This window comes from Salvelinus sp. IW2-2015, linkage group LG22 (assembly GCF_002910315.2).
Source record: "Salvelinus sp. IW2-2015 linkage group LG22, ASM291031v2, whole genome shotgun sequence".
NCBI classification, from domain to species: Eukaryota; Metazoa; Chordata; class Actinopteri; order Salmoniformes; family Salmonidae; genus Salvelinus; species Salvelinus sp. IW2-2015.
Window position 1 is genome coordinate 24,293,507 of NC_036862.1, and position 6,444 is coordinate 24,299,950.

Below are 6,444 nucleotides of genomic sequence, written 5' to 3' on the forward strand. Positions count from 1 at the left end.
GGGTTATTGCTCGGACACGGACCCTTGGGTTCAGACACGCACGCTCGGTAACCGGCGAGGTGCAACTTGCGAGACGAACGCCACCTCAAGGGAAAGCTCAGTGTGTGCACAAACGTGAGCAGGCTCTCACGAGCGGAGCCACTTGGTAGGACTCCCTGATCGAGGGCTTGCGATCTTATGAGGTGACCCCTTGCGACTTGGGTTTGCGTGAGTTATTACCCCGGGTGGCACTGTGGTAGGGCACGCACCTCAGGGCGAGTGCGGGGAGAAGAACAGTGCGTACAGGGTGGCTTGGAAGACCGACAGGAGGCTTGGTGCGTGGTGCCGGAACTGGAGGTACTGGGGCTGGAGACACGCACCACAGGGAAGTGCGTGGAGGAGGAACAGGGCTCTGGAGACGCACTGGAAGCCTGGTGCGTGGTGTGTAGGCACTGGCTGGTACTGGGCTGAGGCACGCACCTCAAGGGGAGTGCGGGGTGCTGGAACTGGAGGCCTGGTACGTGGCGCCGGCACCGGAGAGCTGGTGCATGGGGCTACCACAGGAGAGCTGGTGCGCTGAGCTGGCACAGAGACGTGCAGGGCTAGGAAGGCGCACAGGAGGCCTGGTGCGTGAGGCTGGCACAGTCTTCACCAGACGGCTAGCCCGCACCTCAGGACGAGTATGGAGAGCTGACTCAGGTGACATCAAATCCCCGACATGTTCCGTCAGGCGGATGTTCGTGCCTCATGCTCCAAACCAGCAAATCCCTCATTCTCTTTCCTCCAATTTCCCCATTAGATCCTTCACAGTCTCTACTTCGCTCACCTCCAATACCGCCCTCACTGGCTCTGGTTCCATCCTTGGCTCCTTACGGTAAGCAGGGGGAGTTGTCTCAAGTCTCCTACTTGACCCAGCTACACACCCCTTTATCCCCCCCCCAATAAATTTTTGGGGAGCCTCTCGGGCTTCCAGCCGCTCTGCCTTGCTAGTTCCTCATAATGCCGCCCCTCTGCTTTTGCTGCCTCCAGCTCTGCTTTAGGGCGGCGACATTCCTCTGGCTCTGCCCAGGGTCCTTTTCCGTCCAGCTCATCCTCCATGTCCACTCCTGAACTCGCTGCTGCTGCTGCTGTCGCTGCTGCCCGTTGCTACGCTGCTTGGTCCGAGATTGGTGGGTGGTTTTGTAACGGCAGCCTTCCTTCTCTTCAAGAGAAGAGGAGGTGTAGCAGGGATCGGACCAACACGCAGCGTAGCCAGTGCTCAACATGTTTAATTAAATGATAAACAGAGAACACTTACAAATACAAAATAACAAAAAGTGGCAAACCGATACAGTCCTAGCTGGTGCAGAGAAAACACAGAGACAGGAAACAACCACCCACAATCCCCAACACAAAACAAGCCACCTATATATGATTCCCAATCAGAGACAACACAAAACATCTGCCTCTGATTGAGAACCATATTAGGCCAAACATAGAAACGGACAAACAAGACACACAACATAGAATGCCCACCCAGCTCACGTCCTGACCAACACTAAAACAAGCAAAACACATAAGAACTATGGTCAGAACGTGACACAGGTTCAATTCTGTAATTCTTCCAGAGGGATGGGTGAATTTCACTGGGAAAGTTGGTTTTGATAAGCTCAGAGAGAACATTACTACATTACAGAGGGTCTCCTCTCTTTCCATATATAAACCTCTCCCACAGGATTACTCACGCTTTCCATTTCCACATTGAAACATGGATTAAATTAATTGTTTGGTGAATTAATACAGCAAGCCAAGGGCACCATTCATTGCTTAATAGGAAATCCGGATAGCATATTGCATTCATTGAAATTGTGTGATTGACTTGCCATGGCATGCACCAAATACTGTATGTTTGCCAAATGAGTGATTTCAATTCAATAAGAATGCATATATCATGAGTGCACATTGGATGAGGGAGCCTTTACTGGTGTGGCGGATGTTCTCAGGCCCTGGAGAGAGACTTGAAAGCAGCTGTGAAGGAGGAGAGAGACACATCCAGATGTTGAGTTGGCCCCGAGTGGAACTGACTGTGACAGGGGACAGAGAGTGACTGAGTGAATTAGCTCACTCTGAATCAGACCCTCTTTCTCTCCGCCAACTGTGTTTTGTGTGGGTGTCAGAATACATGCAGGTTTACACAGGCTTATGCACGTACACATGACTCACTCTCACAGTTCTGTTTCGTCACAGAGTTCGGCACAAATTGGAATCTAGGAGCCATCGCACCCTTATAATAGGAGTTTTTGAATTGAAGAATACTTGAAATTGAAAAATATATTGTTTGTCTGTGAGAGTCAGGGTGGCTAATTTCAAATTATTTTTCATTTTCATGGTGCTGAATGCTGTCTATTGATACCTAGGTTTTGAATGTGTCACCTCCCGCCCCAGACAGCCAACACAGACTCAACACAGAAATGTATTTTCAACACAATTAACAAACAGAACAACAAGATCTGTCTATGATCTATTCTGATCTGTTTTGCACATAACACAGAACACAATGACATTGGTTTTGTGGTGCTTTGATATATTTATTTTTGTGATGTTTTATGACACATTCATAGCAGACTGTTTGATACTGATGCCCAAAGTTTATTTTGTAATGCCTTTTTTCTGGTACAATATGTAAAGATTGTTTTATTTTGTCAAAATGAGGTATTGATAACCTTGATAATCTTAATGATATTAGTATTATAACATCATTTAAAAAAAATGAGATGTATCTTGCTTTATCAATACAGCCATCAGATAGAGAGCTGTGTCTCCTTTTCCACTGTTCTAATGGCGAAAAGGGCCTGTCCCTACAGTATGTTAGCCAGCATAATTATCCTTGTCAAAGACAGAATTCATGTGACCGTGAGTATTGACTAGTAGTCATGGTAATATGAATTATGTGGTACACACAGTGACGTATTTTGAGGCAACGATGCCCATTCAGGCTGGATAGAATAATTTTAGGTTTCACTCAGAGACAGTTCAGCTAATGGCTGGCACTTTTCACAATTCTTAGAAAATTGGATATGATCTTCAACCAAGTGAGACAAATCTTCTCTCTATAGTACCCACATGGACATATTTAGCTATTTACAGAACCAGTGATATTCTCCTTCTCTGAACAACTACTGAAGAGATTGTAGTAGTTAGATCCATGCTCTGGGTGTGGATATGAGAGAGGAATGCAGCTGCTCCAGTTAAGAAATTGATCCGTACAGTATGTGCCCTCCCTGGGCAGTAATCTCCCTGATGTCATCAGATAGTCTGACCTATAAATTCTCTGCTTCAGAAACGAGAGAGAAACAAACTTGTTTCCCCCACAACGCAGTGGGTAATCTTATAGCATTGGCAGCTATCAAATGTGAAACACTTATCCTTGCTGTGTCATGACTCATGGTTAGTAGAATTAAGATGTATTGAAAGCTAAGTCTTATTGTGTGTCCAGAGTCTTATTTCAGACTTGAGGTGCAAAGTTCATTGTTGTTAGTAGACGATCTGCACATGGGGTCATCTCTTGGCTGCTTTTCTGCTAGAACCCACTGGCCCTCACTCTGAAGCAGCCCCATGTCTCTTATGACAGACTGGTACATACATGGAACAAATCCAGTAGTGCAGAAAGACAATTGGTTCTGAGTGCTGAGATCAGGTGCTTTCTCAGGTATCTGAATGCGTGGATATGCACTGAGTGTACATAACATTAGGAACAGCTTCCTAATATTGAGTTGCACTCCTTTTGCCCTCAGAACAGTCTCAATTCGTTGGAGCATATACTGTACAAGGTGGTGAAAGTGTTCCACAGGGATGCTGGCCCATGCTGACTCCATTGCTTCCCACAATTGTGCCAAGTTGGCTGGATGTCCTTTGGGTGGTGGACCATTCTTGAACTGTTGAGCGGGAAAAACCCAGCAGCATTGCAGTTCTTGACATACCTAAACTGGTGCGCCTGGCACCTACTACCATACCCTGTTCAAAGGCGTTAACCCTCTGAATGGCACACATAGACAATCCATTTCTCAGTTGTCTAGAGGCTTAAAAAACCTTCTTTAACCTGTCTCCTGCCCTTCATCTACACTGAATGAAGTGGATTTAACAGGTTCATCAATAAGGGATCATAGCTTTCATCTGGATTCACCTGGTCAGTCTATGTCATGGAAAGGTGTTCCTAATGTTTTGTACGCTCAATGTATACTACATGACCAAAAGTATGTGGACACCTGCTCGCCGAACATCTCATTCCAAAATCATGGCCATTAATATGGAGTTGGTCCCCACCTTTGCTGCTATAACAGCCTCCACTCTTCTGGGAATTCTTTCCACGAGATGTTGAGACATTGCTGCAGGGACTTGCTTCCATTCAGCCATAAGAGCATTAGTGAGGTTAGGCACTGATGTTGGGCAATTAATGTTATCATGTATTTATATTTGTTTTTGAATTAACTGTTTTTTTATGATTGTGGGGGAGGGGGGGGGGGGGCAGCTCAAAGTAGAGCCTGCTGTAGACTTGGCACACTGCCTTGGCATAGGATGAGATTGCTTCTAAAGAAAAAAGTTATTCTGCCTAAATTGAATGACCTTTTTTTTCTTGTGAGTGAGGCCATTGGGTGTAATCAATGCTATCTCTCGCTGTCTTCCTGGCCCTGCAGGCTGTTTTCTTTCACTCTCCTGCTAGAATCACAATACAGTGTCTTGAGCCAGAAGTATTTTGTCATTGGTCATCCTGACTGGTTCAAATAGCCTGGGCCCTCATGGGGTTGGGTAATATAGTGTGTCTGTGGCCAGGCCAGTACTCAGAATGGAGGGAGATGGCTCAGCCTCAGGCATTTGGCTCCATCGATAGTCATTAAATGGCACCAGGGTGCAGAGCTGCAGATAGAGTGATGTTGGTGCTGCTCTGATCCCACGCTATGACCTGTTCTGTGGTCATGTGCTAGCTAGAGGATAGAACGAGGGTATAACTATATATATATATACTATATAACAACAGACAATCACTGCTCTCCCATGTTTCCCTCTGCGCTTGGTAGATGGTTCAGGTTGGGAATCTACAATGAGTTTTTCAGGTTGTAATCAGGTTGGGAATCTACAATGAGATTTTCAGGTTGGGAATCTACTTTGGGTTTTTGTGTTATAGTACAATATCTTGTTTTCTGTTGAAAGGGTTGGGAACATGGGTGTCCTTTGGTAATACGATTTCTATACATGTAGGGGTGAATATGATACTATGTTTATCTGAATGGGCTCTTCACATATAGACAGCAGGTGTCATAGTTTCAGCATATTCAAAATGGTCTATTCTAAATGAATAGATTTGGTTTGACAGATATAATAATTTAGATCACTGTCATATCTATCAAATAATGAGATATATTCATTTAGATCACTGTCATATCTCATTATTTGATAGATATGACAGTGATCTAAATTAATATAGCGTATTGTTTGATAGATGTGTTTGCCTGTTGTGAGAGTTAGCCCATGTTTTTTGACAATGTCAGAGCAGGGAAATCTATAAAACATCATAGATTAGGCACTGAATGTCTGAAGCAAGCCAGCCAGCCTTACTCCCCTGTGCTGTGTTTCTACACTTCACATACAATAGGCTACATCCCTAACGGTAATGCATCCATTAACTTATCTGATTATCCATGTGTCTAATAACAGTTTGACAGAATCCGAAATGGCACCCTTTGCCCTTATAGTGCACTACTTTTGACCAGACGAGAGCAAAATTGCACTATGGTGCACTTTGTAGGGAATAGGGTGCCATTTGGGACTCAGCCTACATCCCTCACCATGCAGGCCATTAATGCATGCATCTGATCCATGTGGCTAATAACAGTTTCTCTCAAAAGCAACAGTCCACAAACTGTTACAAAGCCTAAGATGTGATGTGAGCCGTCTGTGGACCATGAGGAATGTGCTGTGATGCTATGCTGTTGAACTCTGGTTCCAGTATGTTTTATAGCTGGGTCACTGACCTAACATTGTGGAGGAGCCAAGGCTGCAGGAAATAAAGCTAGCGTGATGACAAGGTGAGATTCGGTCCTTGCCCTTTAGGCCCCAATCTGTGGCTCGGAGACAGTCATTATCATCATCATGTCTTTTAGGTCAATAAAGAGCCTTTGTCAAGCTATTTGTCATGTCTGCTGCGTGCAGCATACTTATGGTTCAACATACTGAAACATTAACCTCAGTCTGTTGTTTATAGGCTTATAGGTTATCTTATCTTTATTATTTTACTCTACAATCATAACAGTTGTAACTACCTAATTGAATAGGCAGGAGTGCGATTTTGTAGATGTGTCGTTTTCCAATTGGGCTATATTTATTTCTAGACCTCACGCCAACTAGACCTCACGTCAATGGTTAGAAATGCATCCCATGCAATTCAGTTTGCATCAATGTGTCACTGTCGACTAATTTATCTTATTGGAA